The 11,993-nt window shown below is 38.0% G+C and overlaps 1 protein-coding gene across 1 annotated transcript in view; it reads right to left on the reverse strand.

The window, feature by feature from the left end:
• Nucleotides 1-11,993, reverse strand: part of CENPP (centromere protein P) — a 119,186-nt gene that overhangs the window by 36,550 nt on the left and 70,643 nt on the right. The window lies entirely within an intron of this gene.

Below are 11,993 nucleotides of genomic sequence, written 5' to 3' on the forward strand. Positions count from 1 at the left end.
AAAACACCACATATTGCTGCAAGTATTTTCTTTTAAGTAGAATTCTTCTCTTATCAAACATTCAGACTCCTAAGACCCAAAAGAAATTCTCCATTGGATTTTCATGGGATAACACCACTAAAATACAGATTAATCAAGATTTATTTCTATTTTTTCTCCAAGGTGTGCTTTTTCACTATTAAGATACCATCAAAGTGCATTTTATGCAAGTGATGTGACTAAGATTATTCCTGTGGGGGTTTAGTACAATGAGGACCAAGCTTGCCTGACATCACTGTGTGGAATTTGTTCCCATGAGAAGCTCTCGGCAGTGGGACGTGACCTAAAGTGAAGTTACAGCACCAAAATAAAGCCCCATTAGTGAGACAGAGAATGAAGGAAAAATGTTCTCAGAATGGAGCACAACAGCAGCAGAGGCAGGAGAGCAAGGGATGAAGGACACAACCAATGCGTGGGCGCTCACTTCAGAAATACACAGCAATTACACCTGCGCAACATTTCCCTGCGTCAGATGGAAGCAGCTCAAATCCACTCTTCAAAATTCCCAATTGTATTGGAAGTGGAATGGGCTTCACTATAAAACTCTCATCACTTCCAAACAGAGCTTGAAAGAATTTTATAAACCAAGTAAATGGGATTGTCACCATTTTACAGCTTGTGACGCCAGGACACAGTGACCTTAGAATTCTTGGTCAAGATAAACATGGGAACAAGTGTGGAATCTTTGGCCACCAGTATGATAAAAATATGCAAGGACAGCTCAACGTAAAACCACTGTAGTTAGTTTATTCTCTAAAATATATTTGAGCAAATAATTAATTTTTGTAGGTTTACATTGGAAATGAATATACTTTGAGAAGGCCATTGGAATTGAGAGTGGAATAATAGTTTTACTAAGTGTTATCAGACTCAGAAATCTTATTAAATAGTGTATATATTATATATATATAAATAAATACTGTGAGAGCTTTCACAGCAAGTCCCTGATGAGAATTGCTCTGAGGGAGATCCTGCTAAGCCAAGCCAGTAACATTTCTGCTGGGCAATGGGATCTGGGGGATGCACAGCAGCATTCTCATTTCTCCTGCTCCCCACACACAGCTGACTTCTAGTCACAGATAAATTCAAGGGTGAACCAGCTGCAACTTTCTAAGACTGCAGAGATGCCCCATCAGAATTTTACAAATATTTCAGAGAGGAAACTGCTTATAGTACAGCAAAACTCTGAATATGACGTTTTCAGTAACCCAACCAGAGATCTGAATACAAGGTGTGAATGTTGAAACTACAAGAGGGAGAGATCTTTTACAGTCAGTAAGAGACCAGGATAGGACAGGTTAGGATTCAACAGCCACAGCAATTCCAGAACCACAGTGCTTTGTGGCCTAAGAGCATTTTGGGGGTTTACAATCTCTGTTAATTTCTAAATTCTGATATGAATTGTTGGCTCATGGGTCCCACATCAGAATTTTGACAAGACTTGCTAAATCTCATTATAAATTGAAACAGCGCAGAAGACATCCTGTGGTTATCACCAAATGAATACAAAAGGTATAGAAGATGTTGTTTTTACCAAATAAATGATGATGGAACTTTGAGGATCTGCCTGAGCCACGGAAAAGCACTTCTGGTATGATAAAAACTGTGAAGGTCTCCAAAAATATAATGTTGTTTCCATGGAAGCTTGGGTAGCTTTCTGAATTTGAAGGAACAATTAGAGGCAATGTTTTCTCTAAGCAAGGTAAAAGAGCTTTCTTAGGAAAAAAACTAAACAAAAACCACACAAAAAGCCTCAGAAAAATAAAGGCATCAAATACCTCCCAAAATGAGATGTTCATTATTAATGCCCATCTGTTGAGGTTATTAGAATCTATGAGACCCCAAAAATGTTGAGTTCACTCTATCTACTCTTCTCCACATTCAATTTAATAGAGAGCCCTCCATTACAAAGCTACAAATCACTCAACTCTGCCCCAAAAAGGAATTGCTGTGAGACCACTTGCTTTCTATTTGCCCGTGACAAAGTGAATTTCACTCAGCTAATTCACTCTTACAGTAACACTACAGAGAGTGGTTGATGTAATTTCTGAATTTTGATTCTGAAATACCCATCATGCTTGCAATTACTGCAAAACCCCTCAGAACACTATGAGAAAATACCTATCAGAACTAGGAAACAGAATGTTAACATTTGTCTACCAAAAATTTGGTTTTACTGAAAGAAATCGATGAACTTGAAAGCTCTTTCAAGTCACAGCTTTATAAACAGTTACATCACAGCAAGAAAATAAACAGTTTATCATCTGTGTCATGTGGTAATACCAGCCTTAACTCCCCTGAGAAAACATTTTCTCATTTAAGTACTATGTTTATATTCCAATGTATACAATTTTCAGACAAGTCTACAGGCAGAAAAATAGTAAAATTATGAGTAAATACTACCAAAATAATTTCACACAATATCCCTGATAACTTTCTGCATGAAGCAGTTTGCAGAGAACAAGTCTGCTCACTGTGGGTTTGCAGACCAATGCAATTTCTTGTGTTCTGGAAGGTTCCTCAGGAAGCTTCGAAACCTCTCCTCAGTTGGAAATGTAACCCCAGGGAGTGAGGGGTTACACCCAACCAACCAATGCCAAAACAACAAAGAACTTGAGGTACCAACATCTGATAAAACTCCTACCCCACCTCTCCTTGCTGAGGTCATGGAGGAGGTTTTGGAAGCCCAAACCTCAGGTCAGATCAGCGCTCCAAGGGGTCACAACCACACCATGGCCACCTTGTAGCACATCCCAACCACAGAGGTGAAGCCAACCCTCTGGAAATAGTGAATGTTTTTAAAGAGATTTCCTTTAAAGCTGGTTTTGGCTGCAGGAAGCATTTAAAGGCTTAGTGAACCGTGTAACCAAGCCTCATCTGGAAGGAGCCCTGCATAACAGCCTCACTGTCTTCTTGTAAAGTGAAAAAGGTACAAACATCCATGTAAAAAGATTTATAATAACATGTGGGACTTGCTCAGCAGACACACATTTCTGTTTCCTAATGAACAAAAGAGATCCCTGCTTTTATTGCATCTTGAGTAACATGACCCCTCTCTTACAGTTAGTTACCATTGAATCCCAAACTCTATTTCAAGGCTTTAATTTTACTTCTCTTGGCAGACTGAAGACCATTTTAAATGGGGAAAAAACAGCAGACATGTGAAATAAGAGCTCTGATTTAAAGATGTCAACAACTGCTGTTCAGTCTCAAGGTCCCAAAGTATTGTGGAAAAATGTTGGAACACTTTTTCCATCTAAAAGTAGCGAAGACGTCACTTAAAAGCCTCTAAAATGTATTAAACAGATCTCCTTTTCCACATTAAGAAACAATCATATGATCAAAATGAACCTAGCTTTTTCTTTTCCCAATAAATTAACATCCTACTCCTAAGTTTTACACCAATTCAGGTACCAAGAAGCTATGTTCAAATGCCTGCAAGTACAATTTGAACAATTTTGTTAGAACTGCTATAATGAAATTCAATGGAAATAGAGTGTTTAATGTTCCCAATAACCAGGTTACAAAGTCTCATTACAGATGCAATGTTCCTTGCTAACAGACACCCTGTTCTACATTAAAATTCCATCAGGAGAGACCCATAAAGACACAGCACTACTCTGTTATTTTCAATTTAAGAAGTGAAGAGAGAACATCAAGCAGAACTCTTTATAAAAATCTTCCATTCTACATGATGCAAGAGTTACTGGGTCACTAAATTACCTTTAAGAACACATTCTGCACCATTGTGTGTCTCTGAAAGAACTTACAGACTTGAGTACTGCATAGAACATTTTGACCACACCAGAAACCAATTAACAATAAATTATCATCCCTTTTATGATATGAAATACTCCAGTTAGTAAGCAAAAGTAAACCAACAGATTCATTAACTCTGTGGTGTCACCTTTTTCACACAGTAAATGTGCTTCTCTCAACTGGATAATGTTTGATCAGTCTTAAAAAGATCTCAGAATATTCTAAGGAAGGGATCCATGGGGATCCCAGAATATCCTGAGTTGGAAGGGATCCATTGGGATCCTTGATCCAACCCCTGCACAGACACCCCAACAATCCCACCCTGTGCCTGGGGGTGTTGTCCAGACATTCCTGGAGCTCTGGCAGCCTTGGGGCAGTGCCCAGCACCCACATTCCTGACACCTGAACCTTCCTGATACCAACCTGAACCTCCCCTGACACAGCTCCAGCCACTCCCTTGGGAATGGCAGCAAAAAGCCAAAATACCTCAGGGTGAATATCTCTAAATGAAACATCTGTCCCAAAACCCCAGCTTTACTTTGCTTCAAGGAAAATGGAAGCAAAGGAAGCCCAGAAAGAGCAAAGCCCTTTCTCAGCAGAAATGCCACTGCCCAAGCTGGGGACTGGCCTAGCTGGGCTCCGACCTGGCCAGGACAGTTCTGCTCATGCATTTCCCATAGAGCCCAGCCTCATCCTGCCTAACTGCTGCTGCACAGAATCCTCCAATTTCCATAAGTATTCCCTGACTTTATCAGCCTGTGCACAGTTCATAAAGTTTCCCAACACACAATCTGGTCATTGCTCTGGAGTTCCTTGAGCAGCATACGACTGCCTCTGCTCTGCAGTCACGTCTGCTCAAAATTCCCACAGACACTGTGACACAGTGGGGTGTCACAGGCTAACACAATAATAATAATAATAATAGAGGATACAAAGGGGAATCTCATTTGAACAGAGAGATAGATGGGCTGAAGGCTGAGGACAACTTCACCTCTTGCCACAGCCCATTAGCTGAACATTGTTGAATGAGCTCACACAAATCATCCCATTTCAGCCCCTCACTAAAATCAGCAGCAGAGTTTGTATTTCCTACAGGTCTGTCCTTCATTGTTGCCTCTCTGTGGAAATTCAGAGGGCTACCCCCAAAATCAGCTGTCCTACTGACTAAAATCAGCAATTTTCACTACTTTTTATTTGGGAGTTCTATGGGTAATAAGGTTTATCTGGGGCAGTGACTTCAAAGCTCTGTATTCAGGAACTGCAATTTTTTCAGCTGGGGAAATGTTGTGCATTACAATCAATTTGAAGACCATATTAATGTCAAGAAAAAGGAACAATGTCTCTTCCCCAGACTGCAGCTTCCTTCATAAACCTTTCTTTTCTACAAGAGCATAAATGATGCAGAGCTATTCTGGCTATTAGGAGCAATGCCTAATTATTTATAAAGTCCAATAAGTTGGGCTGGACTCAAGACATCACCTGGTGCTTGGGAGGTACAGGGGCAGTGATGTCCCTGCCCAGGGCTCCGTGTCCATTCCTGTGCCTTTGCCAAACAAACATTCCCTGCAGCCTCTACAAGTGAGCAAATAGCCAAGAGTTGAGAGAATCCCCCCAGCAATATCCTTCCAGTCTGCCTGAGCCATCCTGGCTCCATTCAATAAATAGTCTTTTTCCCCCAAGGATTTAAGGATTAAAGTAAATTAAAGCATTCAGAGTTGGATTATTTAAAAGGTTCATTTAAAAACCATTTACCTTGTAATTTCTTCCCTAATAGTCTGTTATGTAAGGAACTTCCTACAGCCACTGAGTAAACAATTACTGTAGTTTAGTAGAATTTCCATTTGTTTGGTGTTTAATTCTTTGTGCAGGATGCAGATTTCCACACAGCTACTGAATGCAAAATTCTGAGTCATTACTTGTGTTTTAGGCTGTTATTTATATTCATGTAACTTTGATAAAGTGAGTTATTCAGACCAGCTCATAAAACACTGTTTCCTACAATGGACTTTGAAGCAGTTCTGTTAATTCAGTGAAAATAGCTTTCATTCCAAGTGTGCAGTATTATGAATATATACACAGAAATCTGTAGGTTTTCCATGCAATATTACTGAAACAAATCTACGTTTCTCTGTGAGAATTTTTCATATGATAGTAATGCATAAAAGCTGACTTATTTTTTCCACAAGACAGATATTTTTCTCAAAGGAGTAATACTGAACACAGCTGTGGAAATATTAGATCTTCAACAACACTATCAACAAAGACAAGAATCTTCTAAGTGTGTTATGTAATGGTATTTTTAAAGGATTAAAATTAGGAAAAAGGATTAAAACACACTTATTTTTTTCACAGCAATTTCTCCAAACCCCTGAAAGTTGGCTATGCATACCTCTCATCCTCTGGCCTCACAAATTCTGTTCCTAAAAACTGACAGGGAACAGCCCTTGGGAGCATTTTGTGGTTCTCACCCCCTTTTCACTGACAGTTCCATATAAACATCTATGGCTTCTCTCTAATGCAGGATGGCTCTGGACTTACTCAGGTTATTCCCTACAAGTCTTCCAGGGAAAACTCTCCCTTTTCCAGCTCACTTTGGCTCCCATTGCAAAGAACTCAGGAAGCAAGACTTTTCCTCTTTCAATTAGACCAATTATTTTTTGGGTCTATATGAAACACTAAAATCCACTTCACTTTCTTGCACATTTCAGCTGAACTATAAATGTTTCATGAAGTATTTCCTTCTATTTTGAACCTGCCACCCACTGATTTTTTTAGTCTTGGTCCAGTTTTAGCACTGAAAACATCAAATAATTACTTGACAACATACGGGTTCAAATTAATCTGCATTGCCTGTATTCTGTATTTATTTTGAAGGCTATTTTGAGAGCCTCTGGTAAAACCTTAAATAACAGTGATTAATTCCCATTTTAGCTGAATTTAATTCTTTCCAACCTGAGCAAAGAACATCCTCTGGTTTTATGTGAGGAGATGTACACCTTATGCATTAATTGGAAAAAATAGAAATTCTAACAACCATGAAGCAAAAGTGTAGTCACAGTATGAATTCAATGCTGAGAAATGATTCTATGAAATTGGCTGCTAAACAAAATTCAAGTTATTCATTAGTAAGTTACTTTCTAAAGTCAAGGCTCCTTTGTTCTGCTGTGGTAAAACCAAATGGAAATCATCCTTTGTAGAACACAAGTGTTCAAGAAGAAAATAATACTGTCTACTTTACAAATTGCTCTACAAAAAGATCTCTTTTTCCATACCACAAGCTAATATGCAATTATGACATATGTTTTCTTTCAATTTACATAAATATTTCCACTGAGTGGTAAAAGGAGCTTCTGTCATCCGGTGGATTTCTGTCTCTGACAAAAAGCAGTGCAAACCCACCCAGGGAACCAAGCTCCTTAACTAACACACTCCTGTATTTGCAAACAAATACCTTTGGAAATTGTGTATTGGGACATCTGTCTGACAACCCTTCTCTACTCCTTTCTACAAGCTCTTTTGGCTTAATTTAGGAGCCTTTATCTTCCTATTTTTTCATTTAAAAAAATATAGTGATAGGAATTATCTGTGATTTTCCCCTACAGATGGAAGGGGAAAAAAAGAATGCTAAAAATCAACAAAACATTTTATGGTATAGAAATTATTAAAGCAAAGTTAATTGCCTTTTAAAAAATGCCCATTGGAAGATAATATAGATTACATATTACCTACAATTTAAAAGTAGCATAATTATGAGAAAGTAATACTAAAACGGCACCAGAAGCAGTCATTAGCGAAAAGTAAATCAGACTTTTTCAGAAGGCTCCCAATTTCTTGGGAGTATTTAGAACTAGACCCAACCCTGCATGACAGATTTACTGCTTTTGTGTTGATGAGAAACAAATGAAGCCCTCCCAGAAAATTCCCACGGATGAAAACACACATCTGAACACAGGCTGAGCTAATTCATGTGACAGGGAAATCACTTCTTGAATCAGAGTGCACCTTCCTTATTATTAGTAATGATACTAATGATCAGAAACTAAAGAAATGCTTTCATTTCTGCTATTCCAAAGTGAAAAATTGTGTGCTTCAAAACTTGCAAACAAATTGAGTTTGGAGACCTTCCTAGAGAGCTTGTTACTCTTTCCATCTACAAAACAGATGTGCTCAAAGTGCATGCAAACATTTACAGACCTGGGCGCTTCATTAGACAAAGAAGTGCAAATTGTAGTTAATTACTGTCTCAGGAATGTGATATTCACTGCTTCCACTTCTAGCAGTCAATCACAAACTGAATCAAAGCCATCTACTTTTGGGCCTTTGGATTTTTAATTAATATAAATTACTTTTGTTGATAAGTAAAGTTCAGAAAAACTACTTCCAAATTAAACTATATTCTCTTTTCACTCTAACCTGCTTTAAATTATTTTTTTTTCCTGGATTAGATGGCAACATTTATTTTTTCTTAAAACTAACAACTCCCTGGAACTTGATGACAGTCCCCATTTTAAGTATTGCTTTTATGGTCTGAACAACAGGAATCTACCCAAAGGCTGTCTAAGAACATGAAATCATTTACATTCCATATCACCCATCCTCTTTGGTAAAACCTAAGGGAAAATGGGGGAAATTCAGCATTTGCAGGTGATCAAGATCTGGTTTTTTAAGGCATTGTTGAACTTTGGCAGAGTAAATGCTCGATACCCTGAGAGGAAATGTTGCTCTCAGTCCAGCTTGTATTCCGGAACAGAAAATTTTCCTTCAGAACTTATTGTTGGAGTGATTCAGTGGTTTGGCACTGGATGCAGAGTTTTTGATTTTAACTACTGTTTGATTTTCCGTGAAAGAATGTCTGCTGTTTTCAGTGTCTCTAAGGCAGATAAATACCCATATTCCATAAAAATGCCATGTCACATTATCAAACCTGTGAGCAGCATCACAAGCACGACTGACAATTGACATGTACTGACCCAAACTCATTTCCAGACCTTCAGTGATCAGACAAAGCAGTTTCCTGATCCAGTTTGGTGCACAAACCTTTCCACAGGACCAAGAAGAAGAGCATCAAGGTGGGAATAAGCCAGGTGGGAGCTTCTGAAATTGGCATTCCTGCACTGAGGGATTGGCATTAATCTGTAGCCTGAGACAGAACAAAGTTAAGTGATGCTCCAGAGGCAACAGAAACTGTCTGCAAGGGGGAAAAACCCTTCAGGTGATGTTTTGGCTTTCCAGTCATTCCAGGTCAGCCCATCCTTGCATCCATAAAAGCCATGAGGAGCCTGACAGCCCCATGGATGTACAGACATGTACACGTGACTTTACGGCTCTTTTTGTACACAAGCTCTCAATATTGCAAGTTATGACCCGCCCTGCAATATTGCTGCGTTGCTAACAAACAAAACATCAGGGACTGAGGACTTTTACTGCAAAGGAAACTGTATTTTTGATGTAGTTTTTAAGTCAGCTGCCAAAAACATGCTAAAAACTATTAACAAGCAGAAGTTGTTTTATCATCGTGTGTGATGCTTATAAAAAGATTTTTAATAGATTTATATATAGATACTGAAGAATCAAACTGAACTACAAGAAGCTGAAGGGCAGATTTTGTATACTCAGCTGGGTAAATGGTGTAGTCCAGCCTGAGAGGAGCCAGAATTTAGCTAAAACCAAAATATGTGACCACACCGCACATGGAGCGGTTGTGAGCACGAAATGAATATGTCATGTTATTAAAATGTGATGGGCAGGCTCCAAGGCAGCTTTGTGCAGTTGATGTTAGATTCATCACATTATGTAAACCACATTTATAAACAGTGCTAGAAAATGAAAAAGTACTTAGTTTGCTTTAGGATAACAAATGTATACAGGACTGGCTTAAAACAGAGATTGCAATGGAAGCATTAACCACACACGGCATCATAGGTTTGCTCTCTCAGACATATCAAGTAATACAAAATACAGTCATTTTCAAAAAGAAATGAAAGGTAGCAGTTTGTATCACTGATGAGATAATTTCAAATAGAAAACACCATCCAAATTCTTTTTCATCTGCATTTCACCATCGTGAGACAGTATTCTGAACCACATATGTGTTGGATATACTTCTATTCTTTGCTCAAAAATCAATCCCCATTACTCATAAACGTTACATAAGTATTTTAAGGCAAAACAGAATTCTAATTTTCAACCAATTGTCTCATTGGTGGAAAAAGAAATTGCTGAAAAGTTCTGAGCAAACAGTCTGACCTTATATAATCTATTTGTTATTCAAACACATAATCTTTCTTTGGAAAACATACCAACATTTGCTTGCAAAGACAATACCTTTAGACTACTAGTTTAAGTATCTCTCTTCATTAAGCCCCCAACAACATGCATTAAAAACCTGAGACACTAAAATGTGCTGCAAATGTTGAAATGAACAGGCTCATAAAGTGGATTGAGAACCACTGGTTAAGTTTTAAGTACTGCTGTCAAGAGTAACATCTGAAGTTGAGAACTGAGTAGTAAAGAGACCTGAGAAGGTGATTTCTGGGCATTTTATCCTAGATTGCAATTATATTCACACCAAAATACTGGATCCATGTCTTGAGATATTCAACAGTTGCATTATAAGACCAGCATGTGAGCTATATTTATTTCTGCTCTACTAATATTATATACTGGACAGAATTGATGGATAATCCACTTTAAGGTAAGACTGTTCTATTTTTTCCCAGATACCACCACTTTGTGTGTCACCTTTATTATGTAACTGGCTAGGACAAACTTTATACACAGAGGAATGTGCTCCTACCACCAGAAGCAACTAAAAAGAGAAAATAATAATAAACCTCCCAAGCATTCATCCAAAACTGAGATGTTACTAAACCTCAAAAATAGTTTGCTGCAAAACCAGGGTGAGCTGAAACTGCTGATTCAACGCTTTGCTACTGAATGAAGTGAAAAAAGAAACCAGTACATTTATATCACAACCCTCAGGCCCTGCTCTCCTCTACTGAACAGCCAAGAAAATGTTGGAGGGTTTTTTAAAACAGCAATTTAATACTAATTTCCTCAAGTAAACTCATCCAAACCAAGCTATTGAAAACACAGGGGAGTGTTTGCTTAGGAAGCTTTGGTTTCTACAAGCAGGCAAGAGAATGCAGATATATGCAATTTGAGATTTCAAAAAAGCTTAAGATCACCCTTCAGATTTTTCTGTGGGAACGTGATTGCTTTTGAAATTGTAATTTTATTCCTTGGGAAAAGTGATAGGGAGACACTTTATCATGATCCATCTGTGCTACTGAAACTGGAACACCTCAAAAGCAGTGCTGCAGGTAACACAAGTCTTGTCTTGGTTGATATTAAAGTGCTAAAGTTTTAAGTTTTGGCATAGAATCTTTTTTTTCCTTAAGAAAGTAACAGTAGACAAAATAGCTATTATGCAACATACAGGCATTTTGCAAACAGCACATTACATGTATAATAAAAAAAATATCCCAAGTAAAATTTCCAGGCTTTTTTTTTTTTTTTCCCAAAGCAAGATGAGACTTTTAACATAGTATGCAGCTAATTAAAGAAACAGATGAAGTCAGATGTGCACAGAACCGGGTATAATGTACTGGAAATTTAAAGACACAAAGTGCTTCCCTGACTATGAAGCTTGCTTTAGGTAACCTCCACTAATTAAACATTTTTGAAGTTTACATAAACAGAGGCCTATGAAAGGTAAACAAAGAATAACCCAGTTTCTAAATATTGTGATGGGCTCGTCAGTACAAACTTTGTAATGGGGCACATTGTCAAAGACTTGATTTTAAACCCTCAACTTCAATCACAGAATACTGCAAATATTGTCTCTATTTTCATTACTAGATATGCTTTCTTTCCCACACATAGGAGACAGAAATTAGCTATACTGATAAAAATCTTTAGATCAGTTTACATTCTTGAACCCTTGTCCCCAGCCAGATTGCTGCGCCTGAGAGCAGAGCTAAAATTTATACACAGCTACACAATAAAATCCTAATTTTCTAACTTTAGAAAGGTTTGGCAGCCTGCAGGTCACTGCAGGCTACTGGTTTACACTGCCACTGGCTGAAGTTTTATAGCTTTACTCAAGTCACACTTTTAAAAGAATAATGGCTAGTGAAATCATAAATAAGTGGGATTCCACAGCAGGAATGACCTGAAATGGACCTCACTGTACT

Source organism: Zonotrichia albicollis, chromosome 12 (genome assembly GCF_047830755.1).
Source record: "Zonotrichia albicollis isolate bZonAlb1 chromosome 12, bZonAlb1.hap1, whole genome shotgun sequence".
In the NCBI taxonomy this organism is placed as follows: Eukaryota; Metazoa; Chordata; class Aves; order Passeriformes; family Passerellidae; genus Zonotrichia; species Zonotrichia albicollis.